The sequence below is a fragment of the Eufriesea mexicana genome, unplaced genomic scaffold (genome assembly GCF_001483705.2).
Source record: "Eufriesea mexicana isolate 0111107269 unplaced genomic scaffold, ASM148370v2 scaffold14846, whole genome shotgun sequence".
NCBI classification, from domain to species: domain Eukaryota; kingdom Metazoa; phylum Arthropoda; class Insecta; order Hymenoptera; family Apidae; genus Eufriesea; species Eufriesea mexicana.
In genome coordinates, this window is record NW_016922283.1 from 827,729 (window position 1) to 851,713 (window position 23,985).

Here is a 23,985-nt window from a genome sequence, read left to right on the forward strand (position 1 = left end):
ATTATTACGTTGAAATATCTGTGAAGGTAAAATATCGCGGAAGATAAAAGGGAAAGTTGGAATGTTAAATTTGACATGGAAGGATCGATAAACTTTACTTCTTATAGGTATCGATATGGTTTGGAAAATGTATGGAAGGTTATAAATAATTCACTTTTTATCTTTATCTTCCCACTCCTACTTATAACACGCTCTTGCAATAGATGTTTAATTAAAGTGCATTTAATTAGGACATTTCTTCCTTTTTCATATACGTTACATAGTTAAAGCAATATTATTATGAAAATTTCTAATTCTAGCACACTTCGTTAGAATTTTCTTATAAGAGGACGTAATTATTCTCGCCTTTAAACAAATATGTCCTTTAGAATCCAGTAAATGTCATTTAGATGCAAGAAAAGCTTGTTTACAATATTTTGTCGTAATTCTACACATAACTGCACCCAAACGCGGCATATATGAATAATACTAACACAGCATTCTGCCTGAAAAACTCAGAATTAACAATTTCAGAAGCAATTACTGAGACTGTACGTACCAATTATTTATACACGCGATAAAATCATGCTGCAGCAACTACAGTAGTTAATAATAATTATAATAGAAATATTTCCCGAGAAGCTGCCTCTTAATTCAGAATAATTGAGACAACGAACTTTCAAAATCCACGAAACAAAATGTGCATGTATATTCAGGGGAACAAGCGTTGCAGTAGAAAGCTCTGGTTAATGATTCCGTCAAGCCCGTCTCGAACGTATTCATTTGCAGCAGCTGAGCGTACTCCAGACACTCATATTTCTTCAAACCAGGCACCTGTTCGCTCGTCTTCCCTATGATGAGAGGAATTGTTAACAGAAACGACGTTTCGTTTGAAAATTGCAGCGAGGCGACGGCGGATTGTGCTTTGTTTAAAGGCATACGCCGCTATGTCGTAGAGCGGACCACGCTCGCCGGAAATCATGATGCTCGCATGCATGAAAAAGTAGTAGTGCCAAATAATTAGGACAACGCTCTTATGGAGCACCGTGACTATTGCTAGCCGCCAGCTCGCAGCGTATATATTGGGCCCGCCGTCTACAATCGGAAAATAACAGTTGGTTAGCGCTCCCTATGCGTTATACCGCGACGACATTATCATATTCCGGCGTCGAAAACACGGTATTTGCATCGAAGGCATCTTCATAGGGATAACTGAACGTCTAGCAAATTGTTTCTCTGTTCAATGACATTTCATTGCATGCAACAAAATGCAAACGTGGATCTACGCTACCTTAGCATTTGAGCAGTTATAACTTTGCGAGGAGAGATCGGAGAATATAATTTTTGGGCCCCATGTAAATGGTAAAGCCGTACCATTGCGTCCTTCGATCGAATTTTCGCTTGGACATTTTTGTGGTGGAAGGAGGGGACGGGATTTCGGTTAAAAGATTGGATAAGCTTTAAGAATCCCGTTTCTCTTAGGAATTCATTCCTGGGCTCTAAATTGGGGAAAAAGGGACCACTGTAGGAAACCCATGGAATATGGTATACGATGTTTGAATGCTAGGTAATTTATTTCCCAATAAATTATTCCATTATATTCCGAGCCTGCTTGCTATTACTTTAAAAACCAGATAGAAATTTACTTGTCCTTATTCAGTACTACTGGTGTGTGTTAATGGAATTGCATCCTGTGTATGTCCTGCTATATAAATTTTTTAATTAGCAACATGTCGATGGTATACTCTTCATTGAGTCTGAAATTACTTGGAAATGAAAAATTGCCAATTAACTTTCATGGTGTGACTTTAGCGGTTTTACAGTCCGTAATTGAATGTAATGCAAAAAAAGACATTTTCTTATTGAAGCTACCAGTGTTACAGTTTTTACAAATTTTCAGCCAGAGGCTGTCTCTGCCTTCTATAGTAAAGCATTGTGAATACAGTTTTAATCCCGGGATGCGAAAGTAAGACTCACGAAGGTATGCAAACGATATTCATTGCGGCGTATGTCGCTAACCGCTTACACTACGATAACGAGTCCACGTCGTCGTGAGTTTCTCGTACAAAATCCCATAAATATCAGCTGCACTCGCTTTAGGTATATATTACATGCAGCGTATTTTAACGCGCGCGAAATTTGCATAAATCCTAAAAATTGACAAAGTTTTGTTTAGAACAATATGAGTATGAAAGTTCGCAATTAACATTCAGTAACACCCGTGTGCTCAGTTTCTCGTAAATGTACCAGAGTGTAAGGACTTAAGAAGTACTGGAGAAAATTAGCAATAATTCGTACATTATACCTGCCAAAAGCCGAACTCGAAAACATTTCCAAACCTTTCACTTGAAGTTCCCAATTGAATCGATCATTGTTTTCTTCACATGATTGCGTGATGTCGCGCCCAATATAAGTTAAATTAATTAATCTGTGTTTTTTCAAATTATTCTTTCCTCTTCTCATTCGTGGGTTAATTAATCAATTGGTGGGTTTAGCGTTCAATATCAAATGAGGATGCGTGTAATGTTGGAATAAAATAATTCCACGCCTTAATTAGTACCCGACATCTCGTAGACGTCTTTAAGGAGTTTCGTCGTTTTCCGCGGGAAACTTTCCAAACGCTATTTTTCGCGACGATTGAACCGCCGACGGCAAAATGTTGAATATGCAATCGGTCGATGAAACTCGTTCCAATGTTTAATTCCGATTCCTCCGCGAGTCCATGTCAAGTCTGGTGCTTACTGGCGCGTAACGGAAGTAAGTACCTCGCGTTTCCGTCTGTCCTGACGACACCGTGTAATATTAGCGGCGTGATGCGGCCAGCATTTCAGCATTCTCCGGGCAAACGGGCGAGTAAAAGAAAATACACGGCTTCGTGGATTTTATTGTAATGCGTTTGGCACCCTTTCGAGCTGGAAAACAATAAACCGAACAGATATATCAACGGACAGGAGAACCAGATCCCGCTACATATTCGACATGGGGGAGCCATCGTTATGATCTTCCTTGCGTTAGAGATTTCACCGGCGATCGCTCCCTTGTTATTCTTTGAAATCCTGTGCATCCGTTTCCGTTTTATCCTACAGGGTTATTTGTTACGGGATAGTCTGTTTATACGCATGACTTGGATTTATTGTTGGATTCGTGGTTCTCGGTAATTTTGCTGTATGTATTGAAGTGTTATGCAATTCGTTGTTTTAATTAATTTTGGCTGGTGGCCTAAATTTGCTGTTTAAATTGTTATTTCACTGTATCTTAATTTTTCTGCGTAAACAGCTTGGAACGTCGGTTTACTAAATAGTTTAGTATGGTTTGGCAGGCGGCATGAATTATTGCTGAATACCGTAGCCTTTATTATTATCTGGCTTATTTCTTTATTGTTTCATATATACGGGACTAACCGATCTGAGAAATTGCAGAAATATTATCACGGCGAGGTACAAAGTTAACGGTAACAAAGAAAAGGAAAAATAAAACAAGGAAATAAAGATGAAGATAAGAGTATATACATATACAAAGAGACAAGATGCTCACAAGTATAAGAAAAAAATATTTTCTAGAGAGGTGTGCGATATAGCAGCTGTTCTATGGAGTGAAGGGATTGGCTGAATCGATATAAGGTACAGCATATATTGTTAACAATAATAATCATTCTATTAACAATTTGGTTTTGAGCAAAAGCAGTTTTATGCCTTTGTACATGAAGGAAGTATTATCGCCTTGAATAAAAAGTTGCAAAATTAATTGAGCGTTTTTCCAGTATATCAGAAAAGTTTGCAAGGCTACTGAGAATTTTATAAACAAAAAGAATACTAGAGATATCTCTCGTTCCTTCTAGCGTTGTTATAATGTGTGATGAGGGTACTAATTATCAGTTATGAGACGAAACTAGCTTGGGCTGTCTAATATGTCAAGAAGCTAAACGTAACAACAGGTATCGTACTTTTCATAAAGAGATAGTATGCAATTTAAGGTAAGGTACCCAGATTCTCAGAATGCCTTGTTAGATAGTTTGGAATGCAGTTAAATCTATTGCTTTGACCTATGCTGTCAATTAAATTGAATTGACTTGTGTATTCTCATTCAACGCCTTGCTATACAGAAATAGGTAGCCTAGTTGTATTCCATTCATTCTTTTAAATAGTGTTATAATGTCACTAGGAACATAACTATTCTTACCTTAAGCATTATAAATTATTGACGAAATTTTTCTACTTTCGGTCAGCATTGATAGCAACAGCAAGATTTTAAGATGTTCCACATTTTCAAGGACCTATTGGGAACGTTGGGATACATATCTTGTCACAAGAAAGATTAGAAGTTGAAGGCTCTCCAATGTCATACTATATTTATGCCTCTCTACAATATATTAACTTTTTAATGCAACTATCTGTATCATGTCTCCATAATATAGTTTAAACTCGATGGAAATCCATTCATATAATCCATAATGTACGTATATAAGGAAAAAAATATTTAAAAATTACATAAAAATGAATTTACATAATATTCAAATTATTCAAATTTTAATTCTTACCCATTCCATGAAGAGCGTACGTTTATTCCTTCACAGCATTTAAACAATCGTATAAATATTCTTCAATTGCTTTTATTCCGCTAGAATTATCACGAACGAGAATAGATCTTCCAATTTAAAGTACGATTCTCTGTACGAATTTCTTCGAAGTTTGGCAATTATGGAGCATGATATTGTTACCTCGTTCAATTTAATTGGTATCCCGTTTAAAGCGAGTTTATACCGTTTGCTTTAAATTATCATAATTGAATTGTATTTCCCAGTCCTTCATTAAAGCATTGAACGTTTATGAAGAAGTGTAAGCCTACGCAAGATGAAAATACTATTGCCTCAGAAAAGAACGTTTCGAAATGCATTCCCCACGTTTGGTTATAAATGACGAGGGTGCAGGTTCTCCGAATTGAATGAAATTGCGTGCATTATCTACTTAAATGTCTTCGGGCGTTTCCCACCACACATTAGATTTAAACAATTTGTAACTGCAGCATTGATTGGAACGCTTAGTGTTTAAGTACGTGGCTCACAATCTGAATAGTATCATTGAACGTAAGTGAAGTGAAGTTTAATTGGAGTTTACTTAAAGTACGAATTCTAGGCAACCAATAATAGTTATAGTTAAAACTACTAGACACAATAATTAGAACAATAAATGTGGCTGCAAAATGTTTCTCCTGGTGCTGATATAAGCACTTCAGAAATGTAATGAAATACAGTTCAAGAAGAAAATGTATGGTTTTGTTTTCACGTGTGCAAGCCTGGAATAAACTAAAATTGTTTCCGAGAATTAGTCGTTATATGTGTAACAATGTAAAGTAACGTAGAGTTAATTAATATGTGATTTAAACGACGAGGACTGTGACGAAATTATAGAACACGAATTTGTAATGAACATTTGAAAACGAAGCGATATGGGAACATTACAATAGTAACGAATGTTCGTATGCAAAGCGTACCAACCGATAAATTTATGTTGCGAACGATACGATAATGGCGATGGAAAATCAGCGAGTAATTTTGCATAGATGTACCAGGATTATAATATAAAACAATGTCAATCATAAGAGTAAAGTTCACAAATTCTAACCCAAGAAGTGTCCATAGTGAATTCGAAAAAGGTGATCTCATGTTGCTCGCAACGTTAACATGCTCGTTTAGCTTATGTGACTACTATATGGTAATAACTGAAATAGAAGCGGTTTCAGGTGAAATATGGAAACGAAGAAATAGTGATTTTTTATTTTTCCTTTAACCGTAAATGGCAACAACCGGAACACATAAGTTCATACAAGAAAAGATCCGAATTGATAAGTGTTGTTCGCGATAGTTTTTCGAAGCGCAAATGGTCAACAATCATAAACGTGACACTCAAGGCAACAGCGTGCCGGGAGTACCATCATTTGAGAGCGAAGAGCGAGGATCGTGAGATAAGGAAATCGTGATAGGCGCGCGAGCTGAATCAAGCTCCTTCCCTCCCCACTATGCTTCCCTCATGCGTTTTGGTCCGGAAGGAAGCTGTGCATTCAGAAATGGGAAGCGTCATCTCCGACCTTAGAAGTGGCTTATGCGCTGGAAAAGGAGATGCACGAGTCCCGCGTCCTGGTTATAATATCGTTACGATATGTCCCATATTGGATCGACCTTATGCTATAGACTCTTATATTTATGGATTACAAGTCCTTTATCTGATCGCTCATGGGCTACAGATTCTTCTATTTAATGAGTATGGTAGAGCCAATGTGGCGCGCTATACCTATCAGTAAATGGTGGCAGACGACACAAATGAAATCAAACTGCGCTTAAATGGCATGTAGTACGCGATATTACTTAAATAAGGCTATACGGTGCAGATCTGAAACTGTAGTGAAGGTTTGCAGCAAAAAATCGAAAGTTTTCCTAACATTCGCAGAAACTGTAATCAAATTGCGCCGAATTGCATGAAAGACGTGTTATTCAGAGGACACCGCTATTCTGTGTGGTTTCGTGCAGCTCTGTAGAAGTAGTGAGACTCCATCGCGCAAAAATCGATAATTTTCTAAAAAATTGCTGAAGCTGCTTTCATCATGCGCTGAAAAAGCATAAATTGTGAGTTATTCAGTCAATAACGTTAATCGTTCGGGAATAGCTGAAGATCGTAGATGAGCAGGGAATAGGGTAATACAATGGCTGTAGAACTATGTTGACGGCTGTAATGAGTAGCGTATTGTCAATTGTTTATGTCTCCAGCTACAATTGATTCATCTTTTGATCATTCTTGAGTCTCCACATAATTGCTGTCGTGGGTGGATAGATTAATCCGACGGCTATTGTTCTGTATTGGTGGCTGTACTTAGAACCGTATAGTAAACTGTAAAGTACTCTAGGCAAATTGATCTATACAATAATTATTATAATGTAGCTCTGGAATTTAAATCATCTTTGCGTAGCTCTATCCGACTGATACTGTTCTGGGCAGGTGGCTATAATAAGTAGTGAATACACATATGTCAACGTCCCTTGCGACAATTGCTCTACTCCTTGAACATTCCAGAGATTCTGAAGAACATAGGAGATGACGGAATTAATTATTACACTTGCTGTAGTGCCGTGTAGATTGCTATTCTCTGTAATGTATTGCCATTTAATATTATCTCTAGCGGGAATTGATCTGTCCATTAATATTCTATAATTGCTACACAGATTTGATGACCAGGGAATAGATTGATCCAATGACTACAGTAACGCGTTGATGGTTATAATCAGAAATGTATTGTCGTTTGTTAAATCTCCAGTTATAATTGATTTAACCCTCGATCTACCACGAGTTGGTAAAGAACACAGGTTATCAGCGTATTTAATAGCGCAATAGAAATAGAGAGTGTAGATAGCTGCACACAGTACTGCATTGTGAAATGTCTATATCTGAAGTGATAAGTAAACTATCCGTTTATCACTCTAGAATTGCTGTAGAACTAAAGTGAACAGTGTATAGATTAGTCCATCAGATGCAGTCATGTGTTGATATCCGTTTCGTGTACCGTAGTGTCAAGTCAAAATATCTCTAGCGATAATTAATCTATGAATTGATAATTCCCGAATTGCTATAGAATTTACGTTATCAGTGTATAGATTAATCCAATGGCTAAAGTACAGTGGTGGTGGCTGTATTCAGCACTGCATTGAAAACTGTAGATATCCGTAAATACAGCTGACCTATCCATTGATCCATCTAGAATTGCAATACAACTCAGATGAACGGAGAGTAGGTTAATACAACTGTAGAACTCTGCACATGGCTCATCGCAATACGGCATTGAAGTACACAGGCTGTAGAATTATGTAGATGGCTATACTCAGTACTGTATTGACAAATGTCAATATCACCAGCGACAATTGCTCCATCCGTTGATCATTCTAGGGTGGCTATAGTGTTTAAATCATTAATGAGCAGATTAATCTACCGGCTAAAGTGCTCTGTCCGTGGACGCACTGAGCACCGTACTGCCAATTGTCAATACATTCAGCCATATCTGTACTACACAATGATTATTCTAGGATAGCTATGGAATATGAATCATCAGTAAACAAATTAATTCAACGGCTGCAGAGCTTTGGTAGTGAATGTTCTAAGAACCGTGCTAACTGGTCTAGCTATAGCTAGCCTATACATTGATAATCCTAGAATTTAATCATCCGAGTATAAGTTTAGACAGCGGCTGCATTAATGTGATGATAGCTGCACTCAGTAATGTGTTGTCAGTTGTCAATGTCTAGAGAGATAATCGATCCGCCTTTTGTCATTCTGGCATTGCTCTAAAATGTAAGTCATGTGTCAGCACATTAATCAAACGGCTACAGTGTTCTTTTCGTAAATATAGATACCCATTACTGATCCGTACATAGATTATTCAAGGTTTGCGGCGGAATTTCAATCATCGTGGAACAGATTATTCAAACGGTTACATTACGGTGACGATGGCTGCACGACGAAAGTATGTTGCAGTAGAAAGGGAGGTAATCCTCTCTACTTCGCCAACAGTTGTTAGTTACTCGAGAGATAATGTGTTTGTCTTCGTCCAGCCTAGAATTTCTATAGAACTTGAATCATCGGTGAGCATGTTAATACAACGGTTATAGTGCTCTGATGTTGCATGTGCTAAGTATCGCTCTGTCAACTGTAAATACCTCTAGCCATACCCCATATACGTTGATTGTTCTAGAAGTGCTGGCAATTTTACCATCAGTGAACAAATCTATACAACGGCTACATTACAGTCATGACGGCTGTTAGTTCTTAATTCGTCCAGCGATAATGGATCACGCTTTTGCCTTCCTACAACTGTTATAGAATATCATTCATCAGCGAACATGTTACTCTAAGGGAAATGCAACTGCTTTGATGGCAACACTCGATACTGCATTGTCACTCCGTCAATACCCCTACTGATATACGAACCAATCGTTGATGAATCTAGAGTTGGTATAACGTCCAAATCATCAAACAATTGATTAACCTACGGCAACAGTGCTCTGACCGTGGATGAACAATGTACCATACTGATAATTGTAAGTACCTCAAGACACAAGTGATCTATACATTCACTATTCTGGAATGGCTGAGGAGTTTCAATCATCAGTGAACAAATTAATCACACGGCTAAAGTGCTGTCATGGCGGGCGGACACAGTACTGTGTTATCGGTAGATAATATCTCGAGCTATAATGGATCTGATCCACGGTATTTCAAGGTTTCTATAGTATTCCATCAATCAGTGAACAGATTAATCCGACATCTGTAATGCTCTGTTGGTGCACGTACTATTTACCGTAATGCCAATTGCAAATATCGCTAGCCATAACCGTTCTATACAGTAATTATACTGGAATTGCTGTGGAATTTCGGTCATCAGTGATGAAATTAATGGATGGTTTGCAGTACTGTGCTAATGACTGTACTATGTACTGTTTTTCCCGCTGCTAATATCACGAGCGCTAACGTAACTTTCTTTTGTCATTCTGGAATTGACATGCTATTTATATCATCATTGAACAGATTAACCGAATGGGTGTGGCATTTCTATCATCAGTGAACAAATCAAACCAACGGCTACAGTACTTCTATGATGGCGTTAATCAGTACTATTCTGTCGATTGTTAATATTTCGAGCGATGGTGGATTTGACCTCTGAAATTCTAGAATTGCCATCGAATTGAAATCATCAGTGAACAACTTATCCAATCGACAACAGTGCTCTGCTGATTGCTATAATCAGTATTGCGCTGATATATGTCAATGTCTTCCGCGGCAATTGCTATATCCATTGATCATTCCACAGCTGCTAAAGAACGTAGATGAACAGCGAACGGACCATTCCAATGGATATAGTATTGTGTGGACGGCTAATATCAATATAATTTTGTCATTTGCCAATTCCACTAACGATGCTTGATCTATGCGTTGTCCATTCTAGAATTGCTGTAGAGCTTAGATCATTAGCGAACAAACCAATGCAACGGCTATAATACTGCGATGTTATCAGTGTTCTGTACTTTGTTACCATTTGTATACATCTCGAGCGATACTGCATTTGCCTCTTGTCATTCCTGAAATGCTATAGAATTTAAATCTTCATTGAGCGGGTTAACACAGCGGCTACACTACTGTCATGATGGCTGAAATCTGTACTATTTTGACGTATGTCAACTGCTCCAGCGGCAATTGCTCTATCCAATGATTGTCCTACAATTGCTGACGAACTCATATGTTCAGCGATCATATTAGTAAAATATTTATTGTATTGTGTACATGGCTAAACTAGGTACTGTATTTTCATTTGATAATATCACTACCGATATTTGATATATCCGCTGAAAACTGTAGAATTGCTCTGGAGTGTAAGTCAGAAGTGTACTGCACAATCCAGCGGCCACAGTGCCCTGGTGGTGTACGTACTAAGCATCGTAGTGTCTAATTCACGTACTGTCACATTCATACTTCTCGAAGTGCTTTGGAACTCAGATCATCAGTGAACAATTTAATCCAACGGCAGCAGGACTGTCATGATCGCCGGACTCAGTAATGTTGTGTCAGTTGTTAATATCTATAGCGGCAATGCGTCTGCCCTTGGTTATTCTAGAATTGATATAGAATTTAAATCAGCCGTGGACAAGGTAATCCAAAGGCAACCGTGCGTTCTTGGTGGGCGTAATAAGGTAATGTTAACTATAAGTATCTGCAGCCATATACGTAATATGCATTGATTATTCTAGGTTGGATGTGGAACTGAAATCATTAATGAACAAATAAATCCAACGTCTAGAGTACTGTGATGATGCATGTATTCAGGACTGTGTTGTCAACCATTAATATATCCAGTAATACTGTATATATTTTTCAGCATTCCGGAATTGCTATCAAGTTTGAGTCATTAGTGTAAAGGTTAATCCAACGGCTGCACTGCTCAGTTGGTGTATGAACTAATACTGTTCTGTCAATTGTAAATCTCCCTAGCCATAACCGTACTATGCATTGATCATTCTGGAATGTATGTGGCTTTTAAGTCAAGAGTGATCAAAATATTCAAACTTCTTGAGTACCGTAATAATGGCTGTACACAATAATGCGCTGTGAATTTTTAAAACCTTGAGGAATAATGGATCTGCCTTTATTATTCTAGAATTGCACATGAATATATATTTTCATTAAACGCATTAACCAAAGGCTACAGTGCTCTGCTGATGGATGTACTATGCACTGTAATGTCAGTTGCAAGTGTCTCTAGCCATAGCCGCATTATACATTGATTACTCTGGAATAGCTGCGGAATTTCAATCGCCAATTGTGAAAGTAATCCAACGGCAACGGTACCCTGGCGATTGGTGCACTTTCTAGTATGTTGTCAATTGCTAATTTTCCGAGGGTTAAAGGATCGGCGGTTTGTCATTCTAGAATTGCTGTAAAATATGTCATCACTGGACAGATTATTCCATCGGCAATGGAGCTCTTTTCGTGAATGCTCTGAGTTCCGTACTTTCAATTTTTAATTTTTCGGGCACAACCGTACTGCACATTGATGATTCTAGAATATCTGTGAAATTTGTGGCATCAATGAACAATGTAATTCAACAGCTACTGTACTGTGACGATGGCTGTACTCTGTACTGTTTTGTCAACTGTTAATATATCTTGGGATTATGGATCTGTATTTCTCATTCTAGAACTGCAGCACAATATACATCTACAGTGAAGAACTTAATCCAAGGTCAAGAACGATCTGTTGGTATGTGTACTAATCAGCGTGCTGATAACTGTAAATATCGCTACACATTACCGTACTATACATAGGATGTTCCGGAATTATTTTGGAATTTACATCATCAGTGAACAAAGAAGTACAACTTCAACATTACTGTCATAATGGCTGTACTGAGTACAGTGTTGTCAATTGTAAATTTCGTGAAGGGCAATGGATCTGCATTTTGTCACTCTAGTATCGTCATAGGATCTAAATCATCATTAAACGGATTAATCCACCGGCTAGAGTGCATTGCTGTTGGATGTACGTAGTACCGCACTGTTAACTATAAAAATCTCTAGCCATAACCGTAGTATACATTCATTACTTTAAACATGCCTTGGAACATGCAACATCAGTGGACAAAGTAATTCGACATCTACAATACTTTGATGAAGCCTGTATTCAGTACTGTGTTGTCAATAATTAATGACTCAAGGGAAATTTATTAGCATTTCTCAATCCATAATTTATGTGGGTTATACATCGTCAGTGAACAGATTAATCTAACTGCAACAGTACCCTGATGGTAGATGTCCTGTGGAATGTACTGACATCTGTAAATATCACGAACCATAACCGTAATATACATAGGTTATTCTACGAATCCATTGGAACCTACACCGTCTGTGAACAAACTAATGCAGCTCTTATAGTACTCTGATGTCGGCTGTTATCAATGTGTTGTCAATTGCTAATTACTCGAGTTACAATGGATACGTTCGCTGTCATACCAGAATTGCAATAAAATCTAAATGATCATTGAACAGTTTATTCCAAACGCTACATTGATCTGCTGGTAGATACAATAAGTACCATACTGGCAACTGTAAATATCTCCAGCCGTAACCGCAGTATACATTGATTATTCTAGAATTGCTTTGGAAAATACATCATCCGTAATCAAAGAAATGCAACGGCTAAAATACTGTGATACTGGTTGTATTCTATACTGCGTGGTCGATTGCTAATATCTCTAGGTATTATGGAACTGCATTTTCTTTCTAGTTTTGCTGTAGGATATACATCATCAGTGGACAGACTATTACTTCGGCAATAATGCTCTCTTGATTGATGTACTGAGCACCGTACTGTCAAAAATAAACGTCTCTAGAGATAATCGTAATAAGCAGCAATCATTCTAGACTTGCTGTGGAATTCATACCATGGATGAACAAACTAATCCAACGGGCACGGTACCGTCATGATGGCTGTGCCCTGTACGGCGCCGTCAACTGCTAATACCTCGAGGGACAGTGAATATGTGCGCTGCCACTCTAGATTGTTATAATATCTAAATCATCATTGACCTGGTTGTTCCAACGGCTACAGTGCTCTCTTGTTGGATGTAATAGGAACCGCGCTGTCAACTCAAAGTATCCCTAGCCACAACCGTACTATGCACTGATAACCCCAGACTTCATTTTGAAATTACATCATCAGTGAACAAGTGATTCAACGACTACAGAACTGAGGTGATGTCTATGCACAATTCTGTGTTATCAATCGATTATATTTCGCGGGATAGTGGATCAGCATTTTTTCATTCTAGATTTGCCGCAGAATACAAATAATCTATGAACAGACTGATCCAACGGCTGCACTGCTCTGCTGGTGGACGTGGTACGTACCGTATTGTCAATTTTAAATGTCACTAGCAATAACCGTATTGTGCATTGATTATTTTAATGTTTATTTGGGACATGCATCATCGGTGAACAAAGTGATTCAATGGCTACAGTACTGTGATGCCGTAAATTCCAAAGGAATACTGGGATAATCAGTGTACGGTACTGTTATGGATAGGGATATTTACAATTGACACACAACCACCAACAGAGCACTGTTGCCGTTGTATTAATCTGTTCACTGATGATACAGGCTTTGTAGCAGTTCCAGAATGAAGAACGAGGATCCGTTATCATTTGAGATATTGACAATTGACGACAACGTACGGACGACAGCAGTCATAGCAGTACTGTAGGCTTTTACTAATTTGTTCATCGATGACACATGTTCGAAGAAAATTCAGGAATGATCAGAGTATAATACGTTTATGTCCAGGGATATTTACATTTGGCAGTACGTTCTTCAGGACAACAACCGGCAGAGCACTGCATTCGATGGATTAATCCGTTCTATTACAATTTATATTGTATAGCAATTCCAGAATGGCAAAGTAGATACCCATTATCCCTCGAGATATTGACAACTGACATCACAGTACGGAGTACAGCCATCATCACATTAGCGTACCCGTATGATTAATTTGTTCAGCAATGGTACAAATTTCACAGATACTCTACAATATCCAGTGTATGGTACGGTGATGGATAGGGATATTTAGAATTAATTGTGCGGGGCTTTGTAAATCCGCAAGTAGAGCAGTGTATCCGTTGGATCAGGCTGATCAATGCTGATGTGTATTCTACAGCAATTCAAGAGTGAAAAATGGAGATCCTTTATCTCCCGAGATATTAACAATTGACAGCACAATACTGCGTACAGCCATCATCACAGTAATGATGCCGTTGGAATACCTTGTTCGCAGATGACTTAAGTTTTATAGTAAATCTAGAGTACCCTATGTATAGTATGGCTATGGCTATATGTATTTATAATAGCCAGTATGGTACTTAGTACTCTAATCAGCAGAGCATTCTAGCCGTTCGATTAGTTCCTCCAATGATCATTAAATTTAATCGCAATTCTAGAATGAGAGCGAATTTATCCATTGTCCCCCGAGAAATTAGCAAATGACATGGCAGTACAGGGTGCAGCCACCAACACAGTGTTGCAGCCGTTGAATTACTTTCTTCAGAGATGATGCAAATTCCAAGGCAATTCTGGAATAACCTATGTATAGTACGGTTACGGCTAGTGATATATGCAGTTGACAGTAAGGTATATAGTACATATACCAACGAAGCTATGTTGCCGTTGGAAGAATATGTAGTCTGATGATGTATATCCTATGGCAATCCTGGAACGAAGAAAGACAGGTCCATTATCCCTAGAGATATAAGCAATGGTCAACACGATACTGAAGACAGCCATAACTACAGTGCTCTAGACGATGAACAATTTGTCCACTGATGATGTGTATTCTATGCAACTCGGGGTAGTCAGATTGTAGTACGGTTGCGGATTGCGTTATTTGCAACTGACAGTACGGTGCGTAGTACATCCACCAACAGAGCACTGTGGCCATTTTAATAACCGGTTCAATGATGATACGGATTTCATGGTAATTCTACAATGACTGCGGACATATCCATTATCCCTCGAGATATTGGCAGTTGCAAACACTGCACAGACTACAGGCACCATGACTTTGCTGTAGCCGTTGGTTCACTTTTGTCACGGAAGACATAAGTTGCACAGCAATTCTAGAATGATCGGTGTAGTGTATTGTTATTTCTAGGGATATTTACAATTGACAGGACGGTGCTTAGTACATACACCAACAGAGCACAGTAGCCACTGGATTGATCTGTTCAGTGATGACTTAGATTCTACAGAAATTCCAGAATGACAAAATGCAGATCCATTAGCCCTCGAAGAATTAACAACTGGCAACACGGGACTGACTACCGGAATCATCACAGTATCGTAGCGGTTGGATGATGCTGTCCACTGATAATGTAGATTCCAACGTAAGTGTAGAAATATCTATGTACAGTACGGTTATGTCAAGTGATATTCACAATTGAAAGTATGATACTTAGTGCATCTACCTTCAGAGCATTGTCGCCGTGGGAATATTCTCATAATTGAGGATGTATAAAGAATGTATATCGATTGTCCGTCGATATATTAACTGTTGACAACATAGTACTAAGTAAAGCCGTCATCACCGTAACGTAGCCGATGCACAACTTTGTCCACTGATATCATAAATTGCAATGCATGTCTAAAATGTACGTATGGTACGGCTTTGTGTGGCGATATTTACATTAGATAGTACGGTGCTTTGTACGTACACTAACCGTGCACTATATCCGTTGGATTAATCTGTTCAATGATCATATAGGTCCAATGGCAATTCTAGAATGGCAACATAGGTGTCCATTAATCCTCCAGACGATAACATTTGACAACACACTACTCAGTACAACCACCACGGCAGTAATGAAGCCGTTGGACTTCTCTGTTCACTGAGAACGTAGATACCAAGGCAATTCTGGAGTAATCAATTTATGCTATGGTTATGTCTTGTGATACTTCACTTTCCAGTCCTCTACATATAATATCCATCAGCATAGCACAGCGGCCGTTTGAATTATCTGCTCAACGATAATTTAAATTCTATTACAGTTCTAGAATGGCAGAATATATACCCACTGCCCCTCGAAATATTATAAATTGACAACACAGTACAGAGTACAGCCTTCGTCAGGGTAACGCAGCCGTTGCGCTATTTCGTTCACTAATGATGTAGGCTCCAAATTTATTCCAGAATACCCTATGTACAGTGCGGTTATGGCTAGTGACATTTACAGTTGACAGTCCGGTACATAGTACATCCACCTAGAGAGCGCTGTTGCCGTTGGATTGGTCTGTTTACTGATGATGTGTAACCTACAGCAATTCGAGAAAGAAAAATGCAGATCCACTGTCCCACGAGGTATTAGCATTTGACGACACCGTAATGAGTACATCCGTCATCACAGTATTGTAGCCATTGCATTACTTTGTTCACAGATGACGGTAGTTCCAAAGCAAATACAGAATAGTCAATGTATACTACGGTTGTGGCCAGTGATATTAACAAGTGACAGTACGGTAAATACTACATCCACCAACAGAGCACTGTAGCAGTTGGTTAATATGGTCAATCGTCATTTAGATTCTATTGCGATTCTAGAATGACAAAATGCATAATCATTTTCCCTCGAGATATTAACATTTGGCAACACAGTACTGAACAGAGCAACCAGCCCAGTAATGCAGTTGTTGGAATGATTTGTTCACTGGCGATGTATATTCCGTTGCGATTCTGGAATAATCAATATAAAGTACGGCTACGTCTCGAGATATTTCCAATTGACGCTACAGAACGTTATATATCCGCTAATGTAGCACTGTAGCCGTTGGATTAATCAGTTCAATGACCATTTAGATTCTATTACAATTCTAGAACGACAAAATGCTGATCCATTATGCCTAGAAGCTTTGACAATTGACATCAAAGTACTGAGTACAGACATCATGAAAGTAATGAAGCCGTTGGCCTACTTTTATCACGGATGACGTAAATACGAAAGCAATTCTGGAATAATCAAAGATTAGTACAGGTGCGTATTGCAATATTTCCGTTTGATGTTACGGTACAAATTATATCCACGATTGTAGCACTGTGGCCACTGGATGAACCTGTTCACTGATGATTTCATTTTCATAACAGTTCAATAATGACATACTACACTTCCACTGTCCCTCGATGTATCAGCAACTGGCAACAAACTGCCGAGAACTGGCATCTTTACAGTACTGTGACCGTTGAATGACTTTGCCCACTGATGATGTTTGTTCCATAGCAATACTAGAATAATCAATATATACTACGGCTTTGCCTTGAGGTATTTCCAATTTCCAGTATGGTTCTTACTACGTCCACCAATATAGCACTGTAACCGTTGTATTAATCAGCTGAATGGTGATATAAATTCCATAACAGTTCTAGAATGACAAAGTACATGTCCACTGCCCCCGGAGACAGTAACAATTGACAACACAGTACTGAGTACAGCCATCATCACACTAATGTAGCCATTGGATTATTTCGTTCACTCATGATTTAAATACCAATGTAATTAAAGGATAATCTACGTATTGTAAAGTTATGGCTAGTGATATATACAATTGACAATACGGTACCTATTACATACAGGAACGGTGCTCTGTCGCCGTTGGATTAATTTGTTCAATCTTCATTTATATACTACTGTAGTTCTAGAATGACAAGCTGCATAATCTTCATCCCCCGAGATATTAGCAATTGACAACACAGTACTGAGTAGAGCCACCAGCACAGTAATTTTGCCGTTGGATTTATTTGCCCATTTATCACATAAATTCCACAGCTGCTCTAGAATAATCTGTGTACAGCACGGTTAAGCATAGGGATATTTATAATTGAAACAAATGTTCTCAATACATCAACCAACATAGCACTGTAGCCGTTGGAGCAATCTGATGAATGATGGTTTAAATTCCATGACAGACCTAGAGTGTCAAAATACATATCCAGTATCCCTCGAGGCATTAACAAATGGAAACACAGTTCAGAATACAGCAATCACCACTCTATTATGGCCACTGGACTACATTGTTCACAGATTATGTAAATTCCAAAGTCATTCCAGCGTAACCAAGTACGGTTATGCCTAGTGATATTTACTATCGACAATACGGTACTTATTACATCCACCAATAGAGCACTGTATCCGATGTATTAATCAGTTCAGTGGTGACTTGAATTCTATAACATTTCTATAATGAGAGACTAAAGATCCTCTGCCCCCCGAAATATTAATGATTGACAACACAGTACTGTGTACAGCTATCATTACAGTACTGTTACCGTTGGACCACTGTATACACTGATGACGTAAGTTCCAAAGTAATTCTGAATTACCAATATATAGTAGGGTTACGCTAGAGATATTAACAATTCACAGTATGGTACGCTATAATACAGCCAACAGAGTGCTGTTGCCGTTTGATTAATATATTCAGTGATGACTTAGGTACTCTAGCTATTCTGGATTGTCAAAGCACAGATTCATTGTCGCACTAGATATTGAGAGTTGACAAGACAGTACAGGGCACAGCCATCTTCACAGAACTGCAGCGGTTGAACTGCGTCGTTCCCTGCGATAAATATTCCTTAGCGGCTGTAGAAACCCTATGTATGGCACGGTTATTGCTAGCGATCACGGTAATTCATGTTACAGTACTTAGTACATTAGCTAGCAGAGCAGTATAGGCGTTGTATTAATCTGTTCTATGATGATTCATGTTTCATGGGAATCTTAGTGCAACATCTGACATATCCTTTATCGCTGGAGAAATTAGCAATTGACAACACAGAGCAGGGTACAGCAATCACCACATATCTGTAGCCGTTGTATTAATTTGTTCATCGGTAATCAAGATTTCACAGCAATTGTAGGGTCATCAGTGTATGGTACGGTTATGGCACGGGACATTTACGATTGACACTATGGTGCTCAGCACATCCACTAGACGTGCTATGTGGCCGTTGGAGTAATCTGTTCCGTGACGATTTATGTTCTACAACAACTCCAATATGAGGATACACAAATCCATTGTCCCACGAGATATCAGCAATTGACTGCACAGTACTGAGTACAGTCGTCTTCACAGTAATGTAGCCGTCGGAATACTTTGTACACTGACGACGTAAATTCCAAACAAATTCTAGATCACATGTAAGTAATACGTTTATGGTTAGTGAAACCTGCGATAGGCAGTTCAGTACATTTTACATCCACTAGCAGAGCAGTGTAGCCGTTGGATGAATCAGTTTAATGTTGATTCAGGTTTTATAGCAGTTCTAGAACGACAAAGGACGGATACATCCTTTCTCGAGATATTAACGATTGGCAACACAGTACTAAGTACGCACATCATCACTGTAGTGAAGCAGTTGGACTGCTTTGTTTACTGATGATGTAAATAACGATGAGTGTCTGGAATAATCAATGTATGGTATGCTTACGCCTTGCGATAATTCCAATTGACAATACGATACTTTTTACATCCTCCAGTTAATATTTGAATGTGCTGGATTAATCTGTACCATGATGATTTATATTTAATAGCAATTCCAAAATGAAAATGTCAGACCATGTTTCCCTAGAGAAACTATCATGTGACAACACAGTACACAGTACTGCCATCGTCACTGTGCTGCTACCGCTGTATTACTTTCTTCACTGATGACGTAAATTGCAAAGGATTTCCAGAAAAACCTATGTATAGAATGGTTAAGGCTTGTGGCATTTACTACTGGCATTGCGGCAATTGTAACATCTACCAACAGAATACTGTAGCCGTCAGATTAACCTGATCAATGATGATTTAGGTTTTATAGCTATTCTAGATTGAAAAATGGCCGATCCATTGACCCACGAGATATTAATCAGCAACACATTACTGATTATAGCCACATCACGATAATGTAGCCGTCGAATAACTCTGTTAGCTGATAATGTATTTTCCATGGCAATACTAGAATAATCGGTGTATACTGCGATTGCGGTTTGAAATATTTACATATGACAATTCGGTACTTCATATATCTACCAACAGAGCAATGTATACGTAAGGTTATTCTATTAAATGATCATTTAGATTGTATAGCATTTCTGGAAAGACAAAGGACAGACCCATTACCGCTCGAGGTGTAAACAATTGACATCACAGTACTGTGCACAGCAATCGTCGCTGTAATGCTGTCCTTTGAATACTTTATTCGCTGATGACGTAAATTCGAAGGTGGTTCTGGAATAACCTATGTTTAGTGCGATTATGACTAGTGATATTTATAACTGACAGTGCGGAATTTAGTACATCCTCCAACAGGCCATTTCTGCCGTTGTATTGATATGATCACTCATGACGTATATTCCACAGTAATTCTAGAACGAGAAGTGCAGGGCCATTATCCTTCGAGTTATTAACAGACGACAACACAGCACTGAGTACAGCCATCACGACAGTATTGTAGTCGTTGCACAACTTTGTTTACTGATGATGTAAATTCCATAGCAATTCTATGATAATCAATGTACAGTACGGTTCCGGATTGAGATATAAACAACTGACAGTACTGTACATATTACATCCACCAATTTGGTGACCTAGCAGTTGGATTAAACTTCTCAGTGATGTTCTAAATCCAATAAAATTTCTGGAACGACAAAATACCGATCCACGGTCCCTCGAGATATTGACATTTGACAACACAGTTCTGAGTACGTCCATCGTATCGGTAATGTTGACATTGTTATACTTTGTTCCTTGATGATTGAATTTCTAAAGTGATTTTGGAACAACCTATGTATGGCACGGTTATGGTTGACGACATTTGGAATTCATAATACGGAGCTTAGTATATGTACCAACAGAGCACCGTGGCCGTTCAATTAATTCGGTCAGTGTTGATGTATATTCTACAGAAATTCAAGAATGAAGAATAAAGGTCAATTATCCCTTGAGGTATTAAGGATTGACTACAAACTACAGAGAACAGCCATCCTCGTTGTATTGTAGCCGTTGGAATACTTCGTTCAATGACGATGCATATTCCAAGGAATTTCTAGAACAGTCGATGTACATTTCGGCTATGGCATGAGATATTTCCAGTTGACAGTGCGCTACGATTTACATCCACCAATATAGCTTTGTCGTCGTTGTACTCATCTGTTCAATGACGACTTCAATCCTATATCATTTCTAGAGCGAAAATAGGCAGATCCTCTGTCCCTCGAAGTATTAACGAATTACAACACAGTACTGAGTACACCCACCATCACATCAGTGTAGCCGTTTGACTACCTTATGCACTGAACTGCTAACTTCGAACCTTATTGTAGAATAACCTATGTATAGTGCGGTTATGGCTAGTGATATTTAGAATCGACAGCACGGTATCTAGTACATCTACCAACACAGCACAGTTGCCGTTGAATTAATCTGTTCACTGATGATGCATATTCCACAGCAATTCTAGAACGAGAAATGCAGATTCATTATACCTCGAGACATTTACCAGTGCCATCACTGGGCTTAGTACAGTCCACATCACAGTATCTTAGAAGTCGAATACCTTTGTTCACTGACGAAGTAATTTGAAAAGCAGTTATATATTAATCAACGTATAGTACCCTTATGGCTGAGGCATTTCCCATTGACAGTACGGTACTAATTACATCCACCAATACAGCTCTGTAGCCGTTGTATTAGGCTCCTGAAAGATGATTTCTATTCTATACCGTTTCTAGAAGGACAATAAGCAGATCCACTGACACACGAGAAACGAGATATTGACAACACAGTACTGAGTATATCCACCATCACAGTACTGTAGCCGTTGGACTGCTTTGATCACTCAAGATATAAATACGAAAGGTAGTTAAGTGTAAGATATGCATAGTGCGGATACGGCTAGTGATATGTACTATTAACAGCCGTCTGATTAATTTGTTCACTGATGATGTTGCTAGACAACTGGCGGACGAGGAATTCAGATCCATTATCCCACGAGAAATTAACAACTGACAACACAGTACTGGGTACATACATCATCACATTATTGCAGCCGCTGACATACCTTGTACCCTGGTGACGTAAATTCGAAAAGAACTCTTCAACTATCAGTGTACAGTACGGTTATGGATTGCTATATTTCCAATTGACAGTACCGTACTTATTACTTCCACAAATGTAGCACTTTATCCGTTAGATAAGTCTGTTCCGTGGCGATTAAGTTTTATAGGAATTCTAGTATAGCAAGCCACAGGTCCGCTACCACTCGAGGTATTAACAACTGACAACAGAGTACTGGGTACGGCCATCATACCAGTAATGTAGACGTTGGGCTACATTGTTCACTGATGATGGGAATTTTAAGGTAATTCATGAATAACATATGTATAGTGCTCCTATGGCTAGTGATATTTACAATTGGCAGTACGGCGGTAAGTTCATTTTCCAACATAACACTTTTTCCGTTGTAGTAGTCTGTTAACTGATGATGTATACGCCACAGCAGTTCTAGAACGAGTAATGCAGATTCATTACCCCTGCAGATATTAGCATATGACAACTCAGTGCTGAGTACTGCAAATATCACAGTATTTTAGCCGTTAAATGCCTCTGTTCACTGATGATGTAAATTCCAATGCAGTTATGGAATAATCAACGTATAAAACTGCTATGGGTTGAAATATTTCCAGTTGACATTACGGTACATATTACATCCACATATATAGCCCTGTATCGTTTGAAATATTGCTTTCAATGATGGTTTGATTTCTATAACTGTTCTGTAATGGCACAGAAATGATGCACTGGCACTGGAGGTATTTACTCTTGGCATTATAGTACTGAGAGCAGCCACCATCACAGATGTGTAGCCGTTGAGACACATTATCCACTGAAGACGTTAATTCGAACATGGTTCTAGAATAACCTATGTATTGTGCGGTTATGGCTAGTGGTATATGCAATTAACCGTACGGTATTTGGTGCATCATTCAACAGACCACTGTTGCCGTTGGATTGATCTGTTCACTAATAGTGTACATTCCACAGCAACTCAAGGAGGGGAAACACAGACCCATTACAACTCGTGGTATTAACAAATGACAACACATTACTGAGTACAGACACAATCACATTATTGTAACCGTTGAATAACTTTGCACATTGATGATGTTAATTCCAAAGCAGTTCTGGGATAATCAATGTATATTATGGTTGTGGCTTGAGGTGTTTCCAATTGTCGGTACGGTGCTCATTACGTCCACCAATATGGCACTGTAGCCGTTCAATTAATCTGCTGAATGGCGATATAATTTCTATAACAGTTCAGGGATGACAAAGTACAGATCCTCTGACTCTCCAGCTATTAACAATTGACAACACAGTTCTGACTACAGCCACCAACATAGTAATGTAGACGTTTGACTGGTTAGTTCATTGATGACGAAATATCGATAGTGATTCTGGAACAATCATTGTATAGTACGATTCTGGCTTGAGATATTTCCAATTGGCGGCACGCTGCATAGTAAATCCAACAATATAGCACTGTAACCGTCGGATTAATCTGTTCAATGATGATTCAAAATATGTAACAATACTAGAATGACAAAATACAGATCCAGAATCCCATAGATATTAGCAGTTGGCGACAAAGTACTAAGTATAGCCATCATCACGGTATTGTAGACGTTGAAGATTGATATTCACAGATGATGTAAATTCCAAAGCAATTCTAGCGTATCCAACGTATCTTACTCTTATGGCTTGAGATATGTCCAATGGACATTACGGTAATACATTCATCTACCAAAAGGTCAAAGCCGCAGTTGGATTAATACGTTCAATGATAATATAAATTCTATAACAATTTCAGTATCACAATGTACATTTCCACAATCG